Source organism: Pseudopodoces humilis, chromosome 2, assembly GCF_049639895.1.
Source record: "Pseudopodoces humilis isolate 2021_Gansu_Grassland_sample_001 chromosome 2, ASM4963989v1, whole genome shotgun sequence".
Classification (NCBI taxonomy): Eukaryota; Metazoa; Chordata; class Aves; order Passeriformes; family Paridae; genus Pseudopodoces; species Pseudopodoces humilis.
In genome coordinates this window covers 110,133,962-110,154,100 of record NC_142201.1, presented here as the reverse complement: position 1 = coordinate 110,154,100, position 20,139 = coordinate 110,133,962, and the positions used below count along the sequence as shown (strand labels likewise).

The 20,139-nt window shown below is 39.2% G+C and overlaps 1 protein-coding gene across 2 annotated transcripts in view; it reads right to left on the bottom strand.

Moving 5' to 3' along the window:
• The window catches only part of POU2F1 (POU class 2 homeobox 1), a 102,376-nt gene that overhangs the window by 43,294 nt on the left and 38,943 nt on the right, over window positions 1–20,139 (bottom strand). The window lies entirely within an intron of this gene.

Here is a 20,139-nt window from a genome sequence, read left to right as displayed (position 1 = left end):
GTGATTTCCAAAACACCAATAGGCTGAAGAAGAATACAGGAGTAGCATTAACTGTGCTGCATCTTTCCCCCAGACAGTTCCAAGACTGCCCAGACACCTCAGTGCTTGGCAGACCATGAAAGCTGGAAATGAGAAGATGGACTATTGCCGTGTACCATCACCTCCTACCACAGGAATGCAGGAAAGTGCACAGGAAAGACTGGGACCCGTTGGAGTGAGTTCAGAGGCCACCAAGATGGTCAGAGGGCTGCAGTGCCTCAGCCATGGGGAAAGGCTGGGAGAGTTGGGGTTGTAGAGCCTGGAGAAGGCTCCATGAAGGCTTTACAGCAGCCTCCCAGTACCTAAAGAAGCCTGCAAGAGAGCTGGAGAGGAAATTTTTAAGAAGGGCATATAGTGACATGGGAGAATGGCTTTAAACAGAAAAAAGAGCAAGTTTGGACTTAGATATTAAGACTTAGATATTTGGACTTTGGATATTAGAAATTCTTACTGTGAGGGTGGTGAGACACTGGAACAGGTTGCCCAGTGATGTCGTGGATGCCCTATCCTGAAAGTTTTTAAGGCCAGTTTGGACGGGGTTCTGAGCAACCTGATCTAGAGCAAGGTGTCCCTGCTCACGGCAATGGGGTTGCAGGGTTGAAACTGGAAAATCTTTAAGGCCCCTTCCAAACCAAATAATTCTGTGATCAATATTTTTTAAATTAATATAATTTTCCACACAAACAACAGTGGCAGTTGAACCCCAATAGAGCCTTGAAAATCCAGAGGATTCTAACAACCACAGAACTTCCCCTGACAAGTTAACATAACCTCTCCAGAGCCTCAACTCTTCTCAGAAAGTTCCTATGCCTATTCTTAAATCTTTCAAATGTTCAGCCACGTGTAAAAGAGATCTGGACTATCAAAGTTACCCTTGGTATAAAGGCAGACATGTTAAACTGCTTTCTGAAAAGGGGAGAGAACGAGGAGAAACTTTGCAGCTGAGTGCTGTTGGCCCACACTTCAGCAAGTTTTGCCCTCTTTTTCACAACCTCTGCTTAGCACATTCAAGCTACAAATTCAGTCTTGAAAAACAGATCTCTGCTAAGGTTGTAGGTACAGAACCTATTGCTTCTATGCTCCTTATTTTGTCATTTTCCACATTTGGATAGCATGAATCACACTCTAGAAACAGAACATGGGTTCCAAGGACTATACAGAAATGTCTGATCTTGACTTGGCCCTCTCTGCTGAGAGGTCTGTGTTTCTATCTAGACATTGAATATATCTTAAATTGAGTTTATTGTTGTGGCAACAGCATACTTTTTTAGAGTGCATTTGAAAAGCAGCATTAGTTCATTCCTTTACACACAGATGGCTACTGAAATTTCACTTTAGAGAACAGCAAATGGGAGTCCTCTGCTTTGGACACAAACATGAAAAGTCCTCATCCAACAGGAAAATGAGCAAAGCGTGCTAACAGATCAGATGCATTTGGTTGTAGAAACCAGGCTAACTCATGGGGCTATTGGACACAGGATGCAATTCTGAAGCCCAGAGCAAAAGAATAGCTTGAATTCAAGATACAGCTGACTGCAAAAGGGAAGAGCACAGGTTGAGAAGGCTGCATCTCAGAAACATGGAATCCATTTGATGAACCACTTCAGAAAATTCATACTACAAAAACAACAGAGGGCCTGCTGTTGGTAGTTTGTTGCAGGAATTGAAGTATTAGAGCCAAGGGGCAGGATACTAATGATAGAATAAGCAAAGCAAACTAAACTCAGAGTGGGGACACAGCTGTCCTGTGCACAGAACTCAAGCAGGGTAGTAACTGCTCCATCCTATGAGGAAGCTCACACAAGAAGCCTCCCTCACTACATGATGAGCAAGTTTTGTCAGTCACACAAAGTTCTAACTGTACAGACCTCTTTCTAAAAAGGAAGCCAGGACATATTTTTCTGTAAGGCTATGCTGCAAAATAAATCCTTCTATAACAGGTTTTTAATACTAGACATATACAAAGTTTACTTAACTACCAAAAGCTTGTCTAAATGAAGAATATTTTATTATAAAGATTCATCCTTAACAAAGACCTCAAACATTGCTATTGAAAAAAGCAGTAAGTTGGAAGAAGAACATCTTCCTGGTAGTGCTCAGGTTCAAGCGAAGGATAGCATCCATTATTTCACCAGCTGACTATTTCTTGTTCAATCTCTGGGCCTTCTGCATGTAAAGCATCAAGAACAATGCCACTATTTCCATTGCAAATGGTATGACATCCATCTGAAGCACAAAACTGCTACCAGCAAAACAGGCTCATATCCGCGGGATACCCAACCTACTGATTCATTCTATGTCAAATAAAAAGGCTGCTTGGTTTATATGTGCTCATACAGTTTCTGCTTCAAACTTAAAAGAATAAACAAATGAAGTGGGCTGAAAAACCCCAAACCTTAATGCCTTCACCTTTTTTTCTTCCTTTAGATCTTCCTTGGGTTTTAAATAAAGGCCCTGGGCTACAACTTCTGCCAACATTATCTAAATACAAACTCCCCAGAAGGAAGGATCGAAAGCAGCAGGTGCATGATTGAAATCAAACTCTCAGGAGTGAATACATTCCACGCTGCTACTCTGCTAGCAGGGCTGAGGTGTCGCCAGGCAGTGCTGTGCCAGCCTTTCACACACCCTCAGGAACATTTCCAAAGGCATTCAGGAGAAAGATGCAGTGGACACCAGATCAACCTGAAGCGTTATAAGGATTGTACACAGCTGGCAAAGCAAAGAAAATCTTAACATGGTATATATACCATTAACTGTTTCACCCAATAAAGTGGCACTGCCTAATACTTCATTTGCACCAGCAAAAATGATTTATTTGTGTGCGTGGAATAAACAAAGTTTAACAACAGTGAAAACATGACAAGAATTATTTAGGAATTAATTTTCAAAACCCACATCATATTTAGAAACAAACATACTCAAACATCTTCTTTAAAATTTACCATCCAAAAATATATTCTTAGAGATGTAAGTTCTTACATCAACATACACGACAGAATGAAAAGAATAATAAAAAAAAAAAACCAAGAAAATTATATATAAATATATATATATATATATATATATATATATATATATGCATTGAGCTACAGGGGAAAAGCCTTGAAAATAAATAAAAGCTATTGTAAAATTGAGATGATCCATTACTATAAATAACTTTAAAAGACACGAAGAAGGAATTATGGCATGTCTGTTCTGCAGTCCTGATGGAATCTCAGCGCAGGAAATATATTATCCCAGTAACCTTAAGCACAGCTTGCAACGGTATCAATGGCAACCACTGTGCACTCCCCCTTATTTTCTATTACACACGAAGAACCTTGCTATATTAAAAATACACAGACATAACATACATTCTGTTGTGGAATGGTTCAATACAGCTACTAAATTCCTTCAACACTTAGGCTCCCTCTCATTCATTTTAATGCTTTAAAATTCATAACACACAGATATGCAAGTCAAGTCCAGTGTTTGTTAGAAGGCAAATACTTCTCAGACTGAAATCCTAAAATCAAAAGGTCTGTATTAATATCACCCAAGTCTGTGCAGAGGAAACAAATTCTCCTGGAGCGAGGGAAAAGAGGAAAACAAACAAACAAACAAACCAAAGCATGTATTTCCCTGGTACAGATCGAGCTATCCACCTAGCAGGCAGCTACTTGCTGCCGATTCACTGGTGAGCTCCAGCCCCACAAATACCTTCTGCATATGTGATTAAGCCACTATGCATAGTCAATCTCCCAGCCTCGGTGTCCGTAAGAAAGAGCTGAGCTGGTACCCACCTAGAACGTAGTCGCTGCAGTCCAGCATTGCTGTGGTATCCTCTACAGGCTCAGATAGTCCAAGGAACAGGAGAATGGCAATTTCTATCAAATCTACACTACTGCTCTGACTGAACGTGAAAGGGAGTGGGGAGGTGGGGGGAGAAATACAACTTCAGTTACACCATAGCAATCTTCAACTGAACAGGGAAACTTCAGTTGCTGTGTGGAGTTTTAGTCTCTCCTACTAGCTGTGTCTGACATTGTCAAGGCGACTGAAGCGTGAAAAGTTCCCCTTTTTGTAATAAAATAGAAACAAAGATTGCAGCTGGCAGTTTCCATAATGAAGCTTAATCAGTATGCGCCTGATTAGGGCCTTATGCAAATCTCCTCTCGTTAGCACAGCAGCCAGCACTTTGAAGTCCATGAACAATTCATTTGCAGAGTACACTGAAAGCGCTCCCTGCATAATTTAAATCACGGTATAAATATTTATCAGCTCATTTGCATATTAATTGGCAGTGCATGAAGGGAAAAATTATCTCCCGAGTGCCAGCATAATAATTAGGGAACAAAATGAATTTTCTTCCAATAGCTTGGCTTCTCAGCCCTAACTCAAGCACAGTACCACAGGGGATCAGGGAGGGGAAGAGACAGAGTTCTGTTCAAATGCCACTGAAATGACACGTACAAATTAGAAACAACTCTACAGACTTAAGCACCTTTAATCTTATTCCTGCTGGCAACAATAACATCAGTAATAAAGGGGATTTGGAAAAAGCTTTCCGCACAATCCAAATAATCCCACAAAAACAATTAGCAAGGTAGAAGCTGAACACAAAGCTGTCAAACCGGTGCTTGCACATCTGCGTGGAGTTTTCCACATCCCAACACGCACAGTCTCAGGAAGGTCCCGGGCAGGGAAGAGTGTCCTACCAGGGCAAGGAAGTGGCACGATTCCCTTTAAACGGCTAAAGAGCTTGGTGATTCATTATCGGGTAATCCCTTTGCCACGGCCAACTTAACAGCAGTGGATATGTCAAGTATTGTGTAACATTTGACACCCATTAATCTATCCCAAGTGAAATCAAAATAGATTTAGTCTTTTGCTTTCCAATGACTTCCAAGAAAAAAACCAAAAATCTATTACTAATCCCTTCAAACACATACACAATATGGCTAAAGAAAGCTTATTGTAGAGCTATGGTTTTTGAAAGGGGCACGTCACACCCACATTGCATCTTTGAACCACTCGCATAACCAGAACACGCTTGCTGCTATGACCACAAAGTACGCTGGAGCACTGGAGAACTGAGAAGATGCTTTGATCTATGGAGAAATCAATCTTCTTATCCAGAAGTGGTCCAGAGAAGTAAGTGGACTAACTAGGTGGCTCTATTAAACTACTTCAAATTGTTTGTTTGCCACTCAAACAACTCGTGTCCTAAACAACAAGAACATTTATATAAAAATTCAAGCATGATGTGGACATCACAAAATTTATTACTCCATATTCTGATCAGGAAAAGGTAATATGATGATGCAGATGATTTCAGGGTTGAGTCACCCACTTCCAGGTGCTAATGTGAATTTAAAGAATGAGTTGTTTTTCTCTTTTTTTTTTTTTTTTGCTTTAAAAATACCCTAGCTGTACTTTTCTTCTCCTCATTTCTGAAGTGAATTCAAGCACCACCTCTCCAAACAAGAGGGAGTGAGAGAAAAGGGACTTCTCAATCATCCAGTACTGACTGGAATTTATTTCCATGCTTGACCTCTTCTTCTGTTCAGGTTCATATCTCTACTTAACACAAGATGTTCCCAGCTATATATTTAACATGAGTGATCTACACTTGAAAAAGATTGCAAGAAGAGAGGGAGAAGGTGATCCCTACTACAGGGAAACAACTGCATGTGCTGAATAAGTTTTCCTAATACCTTGTAAAACTTGGTTTTCTACTCATTCACATGTCCCACCGAGACCTCTGAGGCACACCTTCATGGTTCACAGACCTTCAGTAAACTTCACTCCTGCACACACACTTTTGGAGTGCACTGGGAGATAACCTGTTTGCTTTATTGGAAAAGCCTGGACACCAATGGTGTAACACACCAAGCACTTTGCAAAGCGAGTGGCTGAGCTGAGGCAGCAGCAGAGCAGGACAGCAGTGCTCTCCTCAAACCAGAGTGTGTTGGGCTGGTGGAACACAGGTGCAGCCCCGAGAGCGCAGGATGTGACCGTTAGAATCGGGCACGCGTGCGGCCGTGGCTGATCTGCCTCACAAACAGCAACCCCCACAAAGATCTTCACTGGAGCTACAACATCCACTACCAGCCTAATTGAAATAAAAAATTACGTGCTGCCCTGTCAAACTAACAACTGGCCAAAAAAAGAGAAGACAAACAAAAACCTACCCAAAACCAACCAGTCAACCAAAACCAAACACCACAAAAAACCCAAACCAAATGGGTCTTTCTGTGACTACTTCATTCTTTAACTACTATTATTTCATTCTTTAACAATTTTATTATCTTACCTTTTCTCTAAGCTCATACAATCATAGAACAGTTTGTGTTGGAAGGGGTCTCAATGATCACGCAGCTCCAACTCCCTGCCTTGGGCAGGGACACCTTTCCTTAGACCAGGTTGCTCAAAGCCCCATCCAGCCTGGCCATGAACACTTCCAGGGATGGAGCATCTACTTTTTGTTTTGCTCTGGGTTTTTTTGGTATTTGTTTGTTTAAATTTATCATTGACAGCCTTTTAATCTCTGCTGTAGTAGAGAAAGAAAATGTCTGGGCAGGAAAGATGCCTACCACTCTGCTCCAAAAACCAGTGGTGGAATACATTAGTTTAATGTTCTCTTTAGGTTCTGCTACAACACTGCCCATTCTTTTCTTTAAAAGTTACTTAACACCCTGAACCAAGGACATACTTCTGGTACTCATGTTTAAGTAAAACAGTGCTCTGGGCTTTGCTCACAGTTTCATTTTTTCCTCCAAAGGCACCTCTCAAAAGAGAAAATGCTACACCTTGTGATAAGTAAAAAGCTCTGCACGTCCCATGAAACTTCAGATATCTCAAAAAATAGGTCTCTCCTCTTTAGCCAATTCTACAGTTTTTTACATTTATGATTTCCCCCCATAATCCTATTCAAACTCTTCCTTAAAACCAAAGGAACTAACACAGAGCCAGGTATGACACAGGCGGATTTTCTTCAGCAAAACACTTTGGAACCTGCAGATAACATTTCAGGAGACTCTTTCTACCCCCTTCACTTCTTTTTGTCACTTTCTATATATTTTCCACACCATACCACTTCAAATGAATGTCTTCCTTTTGCAGTCTGTCCCACAAATATGTCACTTTCTTTATTCAGTTCTAATGGCAATGCCTGATTCTTTAATAACTCTGTTTTTGGAAAGGGAACATCATTTTTACCTGTAGATTATGCAGCTCTTAATTTATTTTATATGGGTGTGCTTAAAATGTCATTTACTGCATGCCCTCCATGACAGGTAAGAAATTTCTGCCCCTACCCAGCTCAGTGACAAGCATGACCTTTGCAAACTTCAGGGCTGCACTTTCTGATGAGATTACCCAATCTGCAAACTCATTATTTCCCTTTTAAACAGTGTACTTAGAGTGAAGTGCAAAGGAATACATACAAATGGAATACAAAATACAAGGAAAGGAAATACAGTATTAGCCGCAACATTAGCATTCTGCCTTCATTAGTGTAACAATGCCCAGGACATTTTACCTTGAAGGTAACACATTTTAACTCAAGACATTCTCAAGTCTCCATCCCACAAGCCAAATGAAACGTAACAAAAATTTCAACAAATGGAACTCCAATGTGCTATTAAAAATAATTGTAAAAAATCACATACTTCAACAAAATAAACTGTTACCAAAGTTGGCACAATCCTCTCAGAGTAATTACAGACAGACGGCAGCCTGTTCATAGCTAGGGTTGCAAGCTTACTCTAATTTTAGCCACCACCTTTGACTGTGGCTAACAGAATTGATCTTATCTGAAAATTGGTAAGTTTGCTCTGAAAGCCAAAAAGAGCAGTTGTATGGAAAAGTCAAATAAAATTGGCCTGGTTTAGAATTACCAGTCATTAGGCAATTGCTATGAATTGGAATTTTAGTCTACATCTAATTTTACTTTTCACAAACTCAAATCAGAACTATCCTTTAAAGCTTTCAACCACACAAAATGCCTTTCAAAATTCCTTTGTGTACATTTTTATAGAAATTAAGCATGTGAAGAGCTAAGCAGGAATGTTAATTTATCTTATCAGTGCAGGACAGTGGATACTTGTAGACACCTGATACATTAATACAAAAGGGTTTGTTTGTGGGTTTGGTTTTTTATGCCTCAACTTATTTTTGTCCACAGAAGGTAGCAACTACCATGGATTAAGTCTTTTTTTTTTTTTTTTTTAAGAAAGAAAACAGTGTTCATGACAAATTTACAATACCACTACACAAGGAGGGAAGAAAAAAGTGGGGCAGTGGTAAGATGAGAGAAAATAACATAAATACTTACTCAAAAATACAGAATTATAACTTCCACAAGCAAACAGCCTTATTTGAAACTCACAGCTAATTCTGTCATTCAGGTGAATCATCTGAACACTTCTGCCCTACCCTTACTGTCTACAAGCCATGGCATGTAAGGAAGCATCCAAATTATATTTACAGAAAAGATTTTTTTTCATCCTGTTGAATGTTTTCATTTCAGTAGCAAAGGATACAAATTCAGTGCATTCAACCCTTGTCTAAGTAAATGTTGTTGCCATTACATTTACTTAGAAATGATGGAACATTTTGAAGAGCAGCAAGCATTAGGTCTTTACATCTCCTGAATTAAGCTCTCATGTTCCACTCATTATGTTTTCACGGTTTTGATGACTATTTCATAATGGCTTGAGACTTTTTCTCTTTTGTGTTGTTTTGAGTGTTTTTTGTTTATTTATATGCATCATAAGCACTGACTCCAGGAACTTAATTCAAAAACCAACCTGAAGTGTCACACCTTTGAAAACCAATTTGTGTTGTTTAACTACCATGTTCCACCTGCCACAGAGCTATTGCACATTAGCACATTTTACTGTCTTCAGGGCATTCATTTCCTTCCAATTTAACTTGATGTTAGCATAGAAAATGAACAAATCATGCTGATTCCACCACATTTCAGGTATGGTTTAATACCATTACATATTCATTGTTCTAGTTAACTTGTATATGAAAAGTAATATACAAACTTTAGCACGATTTTTTTTAAGAAACACACACAAGAATTTCTTAAAATGTGACTATTGTACGGGAAACACCTGTTTTGAATTTTTGTCACTTCTGTGGGTCTCATTCTCCTTTAAAATTATTGTTTTGTCCAATCTAAAATACTTCACACTGACATGTACTGAACACCTTGCGTAGGTGTATATTGCCTATTAGTTAACACCTCCTGTATTTTATTACTTTTACAGGATTTGCATACCTCACCTTGCTTTTCAAAAAAGAGCTGCAGGACAAAATTAAGACTGAAAAGAAGACTGATGTGAAGTTACACGAACAAAACACAGGGGAGGGCTGGAGAACAAGATCAGTAAAACTTCAACATTTATCAGAATTAGGAAAAAAGAGACAATTTAAGAATGCAGGTCTATGATATAGTAGTACTGAGGGAAAAAAAAAAGGCCATGTTACTTCCCCCTCCTCTCCACCTGCTCCAAACAAACAAACAAAACCCAAAACAATCTCATGAAAAGCTTGCAAGTTTTTATGGATGCTGCATCTTGAGGTAGCTGGAGAACACAGAGCACCACGAGGGACCAGCCCCATGAGGAATGGGGTGACCTCAAATTTCCCCTAGCAGGGAACACCAGCCAATCCTCATGTACCTCCTGGACCTAAAGTGGAGTTATTTGTTCCCACAAATGACATTTATGGGAACGTGTCTTCCCCACATGCTACTGAAATTGTTCACTCATTTGAATGGGAAAGGTAAATGCAATTCATACTACCAAAACACCAAGCAATGAAAGTGACATAAATACTGGTAGTTTCAAATTAATACTGCAATACACACTAAAAATAACAAATGTTTCAGAAAAATAAATATTATCTAATATGCAAATCACAACACAATTGACTTGCCTTGACATATGAAGAGCACTTATGCCAAGCTCAAATACTGAACAGAAATATTTGTTTTAGGAGCTGTATTGACTATTACATTCTGGAAGCATCACTGTTTGTGCATTCCAAAAGCATTAATTTTGCCACCCTGTGCCGAGTCACATAACAGGGACAGGCCCTCAAAGCTTAAAAATGTTATTTTCAAACTCACCTGTAAATCAAAACATAATGCCTTATGTCAACACGCTGTTTTCCCTGTTCTCCACTTTGCCAAAGTAGCAATTACTAGTCTAGTTTGATGAACAGGGGTTTTACAAAGAAGAGTCTAATTCAGTGTATGACTTAACCATACAGCACTGCTCAAATCCCAGAGTCCCTACACCCCTTGTTATTAACTACACTACAGGTCACTCTAAAAAAACATAAATCAGAATCATGGGTTTAAGCTTACAATGAGTCCTGCTGGAGCCAACTTGATTCATCAATATCAGCAGCCCTGATCGTATTTAGCTCTAGTTAGTTAATTAGAGTGTTTGACAAACAAATTAATAGCAAAAAGAACATGTAAAATCTCTGCAGTTCAACCTATGAATTCAAGTTGCGTGGCCGTTTTGCCCACGCTTTGCAGGAACTGCTTTTGCCCTCTCTTCCTTAATAACTATCTCAAATCCAAGGAAGGATATTGCTTTAATGCCCTCAGCACACTGATCCAGACACTATTAACACCTGTAGGAACCACAAGACATGTCATGAGAATGCTTCTTTCTGAAGCTTAAATTATTTGATCTCAAAAGAGGAAAAGGCCAAATTCCAGACAAGCTGCTTTGTATGTTACAAATTGAACAAAAAATTGCCAGATGCAAGATCTGAAGAAAGAAACAGAGTTATTCACACTGCAGACACTGATTCCATCCATCAGCATAGGTATCCAAGTACCTATCATTTTAGCTGCTCAGAGCTAACATAAGACTATATTTGCTATCAGCCAGGAAAAAAAAAAATGTAGTTCTTGGGCACCTGGGTCTTTAATATATAATAATTAAAGAACAACAGAAAGTGAAAACCACAGCATAACTACACATACGAAGTATGAGCAACGTGAGCTTTTCCAGGAAATGTTCACAAGCCCAGTTTTGTCCATTTTAGCACCTATGCCGTGCTAAAGCAGAAAAAGCATTGATCAGCTTTTCCAGGAAATAACCACAAGAAGGGGTTTACTAGAAGCAGTGTTGAGGGGCAGGCAGCATGACTGACACCTGTGGCTGTGTTTGCAGAGGATTTGCTGGGAAGACATGTACACTTTCTTTGCAGGCCCATGGACACACCACTGAAGACGGGAATGTCTTGTTTATTTCTCTGGTAAATCAGAGAGGAGGTAAACTTTTCCGTACTGCCTCACTTTTTATAACTTATTTTGATTAGAACTGTTAGCTTGACAGGTGCAGAATCCTCTCAAAAAAACCACCTCATGATCTACTTAAAAATTAGAGTAAAAGAAGGCAATTCAAAAAATAAGGTCAAAAGGCCTAACTAAAAATTTTGAAAAGTGATGACCAGAATACTTCAATTCTTAGTTGCCCATTCCTCAATAAAACGTAAGCCTCATATATGCATATTTCTTTTTTTTTTTTTCCACAGAGAAATCAAAAATTAAAACCAGGACATTTAATTTGGGGCCCTGTCAGTACCACAACTATAAGCCATGAATGCTGAGGCAGCAAAAAGCAGCATTGCTGCCTTGCTGCCTCTCACACAACTACACAAGAGAATTGGTCTGTCTTAAAACTACTCCAGCTACAAGGAGAAATACTAACCCAAATCTGGTTTTTAATCCAAGAGGAGAAATGTTCACCCTGGTGAAACACAAAGGCAGCAAGGACACAGAAACAAACAAATGGGAAAGATGGTTTCAGCAGGAATATTGCCTTAAAACTTTCACTGTCTACAGCTTCAGGGCGCTCCTGTGTTACACATCCATCTTATGAATTCTGTCAAGCAAATTTTGCGGCAAACAGAAGAAATGAAAATCTCACAACAACTTTTTATTTCCTCTTTGGGACACTGACTCAGGCCTAATGCTGACAACTTGTATCAATTAAGTACACTTAGTTATGCACACACCCCTCCAATGCCACTCTGGAGAATACTCTGATTTCTGATCTCACACAGGCCATTGCCATGCTCAGAAATGGAAATGTGAATCCTGCACCATAAAACTTAACTATAGAATCACTTATTTTCATCACATGCATTGAAGAAGGCATTAGAATTGCAAGGTTTTGGAAGTAAAAAACGAGGAGTTGTTGACTGACAGAAGCAGCAGCAGAGTAACAGCTACAATTGTGCCAGTAAGTAGTTTAGCACAGACCCAGCTTACAGCACTAAACCCCAAATTCAAGGAACTGTTCACATAAGAATTTTAAAATAACTAATAATAACCCTAAGGTGTCATAGTAGACCAATCTACAGAAATTAAACAAGTCCACCTCATAAATGTCTGAGACCTCTATAAAAAAGCACTGTAGGCTGATCCAGAGCATCAAGCCAGGCTGAAAACTGGAATTCTCAAGGGACACCACAGTTCTGGTGACATTAACAACAGATCAGAACTGAAGCTGTTTACAAGCAACCACACATTAACCCTCAGAATTCTTCATATTGATAAATAAACATACAGTTTTTATTTATACATATTTTGTGCCTTATATAGCACATACATACTGTATTATATACAGTACATATAACATGTTTATATTAGTTTTTTTTAATAAGGTAGTGGATCTCAGATTACTCAAAGTTTCTAAGCCTACTGTTCTGAAAGTAGTTTACATGTTCTGTTTTCCTGCAGAAAGGTACCACAACAGTGCCAACCTAGTGGAAGAAACAGCATAAAGAGCAAGTTAGTATACAGTGCTGTTTTCATCACTTTTGTCCAGTCTTTGTCAAAAGGCAAGCTGCTGTAGTGAGAAAGAACAAGCAAGAAAAAGAGTAAAGCCCTTTAGTGGCTGGATACCATCATGCTCAAAAATCCAGCCAGAAACAGCTCAAGAGCTACCAACTGACCACTGCTGCTGACTTGAATGAAAATCATTCCCCAGCCTTCTTAGGAAGTCAGTCACCACTGAAAGAAGAGCAATTCAGTATTCAGGAAAAAAAACCCGAAGCTAAGCTCTCCAGCAACACTCAATATTGCACTGACATTTTAATACTGCACTGAGTTGATCCAACATCCCATTTTAAAAGAAGGACCTGTATTCCACATTGCTTTCACAATCCCTCACCATCACAGAGAGATTACTCATTAAAAATGCAGAGAAAGTCAGCAAATTCTATGGGATTTAACTAAGTCAGAGGGAATAAAAAAAAAAAATCCTCTGTGACATATTATTTCCAACAAGCCTTATAACACTGGTGAAATGCACGTAAAAAGGCTACAAAATTCAGAACCCCACATGAGCCTGCAAGAAGCATGAATACAAGCATCTTTTCCATCCAATCTGACAGTCTCAAAATGACAAGCCCTTTTTTGCCTGCCTACCAGCGAGTCTACACTCCTCTTTTCTTCTTTTGAATTTTCCCCAACTTAAATTGAATGCAAATAAGCCAGGTGTGGTCCCTAGAGCAGTAATCTGCACATAGTCCCCACCGAGTTCCCATAGCAACTTGCACAGCTGGCCACGAGAAAGAGGTTGTATCTGCTTCATATTGGCTACAGAGTTTAAACACTCAGCAAGTGAAACACCAATTACCGCATCTTGTAAAGGAAACATCTACTAAAAAGCACATCCATTTTTCCTTGATTAACACAGGAAAATAAACCTCTGGATATGCTCCTAGTCCAGCAATTGCTCAGCATGTAAAGTGAATATCTGTTATTTATAAGAGACGATGCCTGCAAAGGAAATGGCTTCTCTTTTCTGCTGCAAGGAACTGAAGTTTAAGAATCACTACAGCATTTGGAAAATGCCTGTCATTCTGTACCTTAGCATCAAGAAAAAACACAGCTGGAAGAGAAAAGTCAGAAACTCAAATCCTTCTGGACAGGTTATAAGACTTCCACAAGACAATACCTCTCTGACAAGCACTTTGTAATATTTCAAATATTCACTGTACTCTTTCTGGATCAGCCTTCTAAGTATTAGTGTAAAAGTCTAAAGTTACTCTGACTGACAAACAGCTGTTCATTCCATGCAAAACCTGCCCTTTGCTCCTTACCTATAAACACAGATCCCTCCCCTCCTTCTCTTAATTCCACACCTTTCTGCATCCTGCACGCACAGCTCACTGCTTTTGCCTGCAGCTCTTCACACCAGCCTTCTCATAGTGTCCATTCCATATCAGCTGGCTAAACAACCCTGGAGAAGGCACTGGGACTGATTTTGGAACCTGGGGAGGACTGACTGGCCACAGATATGTACTGGATGGTCAGCCCACCAGAAAAGCCATACAGATAAGGACCAGGCTTTCTCTGCTTTTCCTCTGGCACAGCCACAAGCAAGAAATCCCTCCTCTCCTCAGACTGCGGTTTCAGGTAAGAACAGCCCCTACAGGCTATGGGGAAAGGATGGGCCCAAGTATCCCTGCTAGTATCCTATGGCTCTTGGGAACCACGGAGCACAAATGGTATCTAAGACACTGCCCACCCTCTCCCACCACCAATTATAAATCAAAGAGTTTTTGGGGTAGAGGGTGTTGCTAAACATGAAGCAACCTCCACAGATTTTTCTCTGTCATGAATCTGCACTAACATCCCATTGAAGTCCTGCAAACTTGGAGGAACCAGCCTGCAGCAAGGAGTCCTACAGTCTAAGCACACAATTAAGAACATTCTTTTCTATTTTGCTTTGAATCTATCTTCTTCTGTAGCACTACTTTAATGTCCCCTACTTCTTGCACAAAAAGAATCCATTAACTGTAAGTTTCTATTCCCCCTCCACAACATTTCATTGACTTCTGCCATATTCCACCCCCCCCAGCTCTATCTTCTAGGATGATCATCTCACATCTACATAGTTGTCCATTAAAAGTGTGAATAGGTTCCGTAAAATAATTCCTCATGCTGCTTTTCTACATATTTTTTTTAATGTCTGAGGAGAAGAACTGCACAGTCTAGTGCCAAAGAGAAAGAAGCACTAATAGATTGTGACCCAATGCTATTTTTTCTTATATTGCTTTGCACTCTGATCTTTTCTTGGTAAGTCCTAGCATTTGATTGGCTTTTTGACTACTTGTTGAGCATGAAAATACAGCAGTTATTTCCATGAAAAAATGTAACATGAAAGATCTCATAACCTGAAGCATTAGGAATCCCTATATCAACAGCACATAAACTCAGGATCTTATCTCTTATTCACCAGGAACTTAATATCATTAAAACATCATAATCTGTTTGATTTGGTTAAAATTGGACAACTGTTTTTGAGGGAGAGTGGAAAGGAAAAGACAGAAAGACATAACACAAGATTATCTTTCCTTTGGAAATCTGGTTAAGTAGAAATAACAACATGATGCTGATCAGTCCCCAAAAGAGCAGGAGGTTGATAAGAAACAGACTCAGTATCATTCACTCCTGTTTGTGCTGACTTTACAAAATGTCTGTCCTTGTACCTGGCATAACCATCTCTCAGTGATCCCTATTCTTCAAGGAGGGCATGACAAGCTTACCCAGGAAACATTCAGCCTGTAACTTTACAAGAGGCCACCATTATGCCAGTTGTCTCATATGAGAATGTACATCTGTCTAGTAAAGGGGAAATGTAAACAAACAGGAGCAGTTCAGTGTGCATACTGGACATTGGCTATAAATTTTATTCCTCCATAACATGTGTAAGACACTGTACACCTATGAGCTCTTCCCATTATCCCACCTGTGGGAACTAGCCTTAATCCATCACTAACTTGAAAGCTGCTCATTTGCTTAAGTACTTTTGGTTTTCTTCTCCTTCTGCCTTCCAGATTTCTTTTCTTTTTTCTAATCAGCAGCACTTCAAAGAAACAGCTGAGCTGGTGGCATTAAAATGACCAAGGAAACACACAAAGCTTTAGCAGGGCACAACCACTGAGCAAGAGAAACATGTCATTTAGTGTTAAAAATGATGACTGTAAGCCCACTCAATTGGGGGGAAAAAAAAAATCACAATTCATTAGAAGGAAATAAAAAATAGTATTCCTCTGTACACCTGGCATAATTTGCACTTTAAGAAGCACACCATATTAACATTGACTGTCCACTGCATATTAATAAAAGCCAAAGACCTAAAAACTGAAGGCACTCAATCTGTATTGCAAGCCAGTAAAAAAGTTTGCACATTTTACAGGAAGAAACAAAAGGGACATAGAACTGGCAAAGTCTGGAACCTGAGAGGCTCAAAAATGAAGAGATTTTACAGTGGAAGTGAACATGCAATTTTGAAAGAATTAGTAGTAATACCAGCTAATACTGGTATAAGAAATAAATATTTAATGTCAGGTGTTAAGGAGGAGACACTCTAAATGCAAATTTACTCATGCATACACACACACACATGCTCTCTGCTCTCACTCATATGTATCCCTTACACCAACAAAAAGGCAAGTTTTGTACATCTCAAAAATATAGAAGATTTAAATATATATTGATTCTGTCCTCTACAGCTGTTATCTCTGCCGTGGTTCCTTTCACGATATTTGTTGCATGCCGAGGACAAACTTGCACAGAAATTGCTCACATGCAATTCAAATGTCATTTGGCCAACTCTAACTCTACACAGGGCACTTGCTTACGAACAGCTTAAATAGGGGATGGAGGGGAAGGGAGAAGGTAACAGGGAAGAGTGAAGGTTTTGCCTTATGATGAGACCTGGAGACAAACACAACATTTTTGTAATAAAAAGAGGCCACTGAGCACCTCCTATGTAACTTCAGCCTCAACTTCCAGGTGATGGATTAGATTAAGAACAGTCTCATTAATACACTGTACTAGACAGAGCTGTAAACCATTTTCTTAGCTTCAGCTGTTAACTGGCAGTTAATTTATAAGGCATGCCCTAAGACTAAAATCACCAGCACCAGTTTCCAGCAATTGGATCTTACTGTGCACCTTGGGCTGGTTAAAGAGGCTCCCTTAACCATAAGACCCCTTGTACTCACTGAGCAAGTCACTATTCACTAGTTCAAACCTGGTGTAATCAAAGATTCTGAATTTTAAATTCAGTTTTACAGGCTTTTCACATTCTGAATCCATCACATCTCTGGCTTTGTTAGCAACTCTACTGATGTTACAATTTTCCTAGCAGCACCATAAGGTTAGACTCAAACATTTTTGTAACTTAAGTATTGTGTTATCATAGGTATTGCCTCACTCCAAAAGCCATTTCCTGACTGTAATTCATCACAATTCAACTCATTTTTAGAGTGTACGTTATCCAGAGCACAAGCTCCTCTATCAGAAGTGAAACCTACATCTTTTTTTTGCTAGGTGTTTAACAGATACTCTATTTAGCTGAATTAAAATACATGGGTAAGTCCCCAGTAAAAAAAACTGGTGACTTAGACCCCATTGCAGTAATGGACCTGATAGTAGCAACTCCACCAATATTTGCATCGAATGAAAACTTCACCACTGAAGTTTCCATACTCCTTCCTGATCACTGGCAGATACGGAAAGCACTTGCTGAAGAAAAAGACACAGCCAGTAGATTTTGACTTTCCATTAACAACTGTATTGAGATTTTTCAGTTATCCTGTCCTTAATCCTTTTAGTATGTGTTACTATTGATTTTGTATCACTTTAATTTGGTAATCAATGAAGTAAGCCATTCTAAATCACATACATTATAAAAGAGTGCATTTTATCAATACAATTACAAAACAGAGCTTTAATCTTAACAAGAACTGAAAAGGCTTACAGCAAATTCATCTGAAAATACTTTCTCTCCTACCCCAGAAAATTATATGAATTGACATTAGATTATTTTTATTGACCAAAAATTGTCTATCAGCAAATAAAATTATCTAGTTACTCAAGCGAGTGCAACTGACCTCTAGCTTTTAAAATAAAACTGCCCCATTTTTTGACATTATTGACTCACTCATTTTTCCACCCCCTCCCTGCAGCTTCCTTGGTCACTTAAGATTTACTGACATCAACAAATAGATAACATCAACAAATTAGAGAGGTTTCTTTCCAGTCAGTATAAATTACTAAATGCGAGCTGCCTTGTCTCGTGGATTTTAGAAATCCACCTCATGCAGTCTCACAAGCACTCCTCCTCCTCCCCACTCCCATTTATTTTGAGAATTTCTCCCCATTTTTAGGGAACACTTAAGGCCACTCAAGAGCAGGCAAGCAGGTGGTGATCTGTGTTAAGAACAGAGGTCCTCATCCCTCTGCACATTTCAGAAAGTGCCCAGGGATTACAACTTCACAGGCTGGTCAGTCAACCTAACAAATGTCTTTCACCAAAGAGGGGAGTGGAAATTCCATAATTTCCTCTATTTTGGGGGCTTGGTGTGGCTTTTCGGCACTACTTTATCAGGCCAGAGAGGTGTCTAACTAGTGCAAAAGTTGATAAATGGGGAGCAGGGGGAGAGGTGCTGCTGTGGTGGCTCACCTTGGCTCATGAAGTCCTATTTGCAGAGACATTCATCCCACATCATGCAATCATAGCAAGTGTTGTATGCGAATTTTGAAATAAAGGCATTCACTGGTATTACTTGAGCTTTATCAGCTTGCTAAACACCTTCAGGAAAACTAGATCAGAGTATTCCAAACCATTCCTTGTGTACTTGTATTTCATTAGCTTGAGAAAGGTAATTCCACATGACTACATCAGACAGTGCTTCCCAAGCCATGCCACTGCCTCCCCTCCTTATTTGTTAACCAGGACATGACCACTGTGGAGAGAAAAAAACACAGACTGCTATTTCAGAAGGAGAGTACAGACAGCAAACTGACAAAGCTGGAGCTGGAATCCTCCTAAGCCAGCAGAAAGACATTGAAGACCAGACCTCTGGATTCCCCTTTGCCTTATCAGGAGGAGGGAAGCCATATAAGGTATTTATTATGTTTATTCTTCAAGAAACTTTTTTTTTAGAATCTTAAAATCTATAGCATCCTTCTAAATAGCAGAGTATGGACAGTTACTTGTCTGACAAGCAGCTTTTTCTGATGGATAGTAGTTACCAAGTAGCAGAGGTACAATTTTAAATAAGTCATGTGAGTTCATTCTTTCGTCTTCCTCATTTTTGTATTGAAATATCAGCCATCAATACTTGTGCATTCACCATGAGCTGTTCTCTCAGAGATCATTTGGCTGCAAGAGTTAACAGGTAGACTGCAACATCAGGAAGTCTCTTCAAACAGCATTCCTCACAATTCCTCTTTCACATTTTACTTTACTATGCAAGTTCAAAATCCTACAGTATTACTTCGGTTGAAAACTAATCTACCCTATGTGTGCAAGGAATCATCAGTTTGCCTATTAAATTAACAATCAAATTAACGATTAATTTACTATGGGTTTTGTCCTGCTAATTACAGAAACATATGTATCATACTACAAAGACCTTTTCTATTGCTGCTGAGATCACCTTATTTGATTTTAATACCAATTTTTACTACTAAGTTGTTTTTTTTTTTATTATCACACTTGAAATCAGACATACATTCAGTTCTTAATCATGTGCCCACTATTTTAGCTGAATTTTTAAACCTCCCCAGCACAAATTTGATGTTCCACATGCTCCTCACTTACAAATTTCACCACACACCCCTACTGCAAATAATCACCCCTGCTATTTCTTTGTCAGGTTTCTGGTTACACTATGATGGTGGCAGACCCTGGCCTTTCTCCAGAGGCTCTCTCTCCTGGAAAGAGATCTCGCGCACAACTAAATTTAAACTTTGCTTCCCTAAGCAGTCTTTCCAGCTATACATTTCTACTCGAATCAACAGACAGCATCTGTTTAAATGGTCATAAGAATTGTTGCAAAGAGATGAACTGCTGAACCTAAAACTTGCCTGACTATGATTAATATGAAGTACAAGAAACCTCACAGCGGACACCCATGGAATAGCCCACTTACCAGAGAAGTTTCTTCCTAATCCCCTTTGGTTAGCACTTTATTTGTTCCCTGTTGTATAATGGTTTTTCAATTCTTTACAAAGGCTTTACAAAGCTTTCATTTAACCTAGCATAATGTACT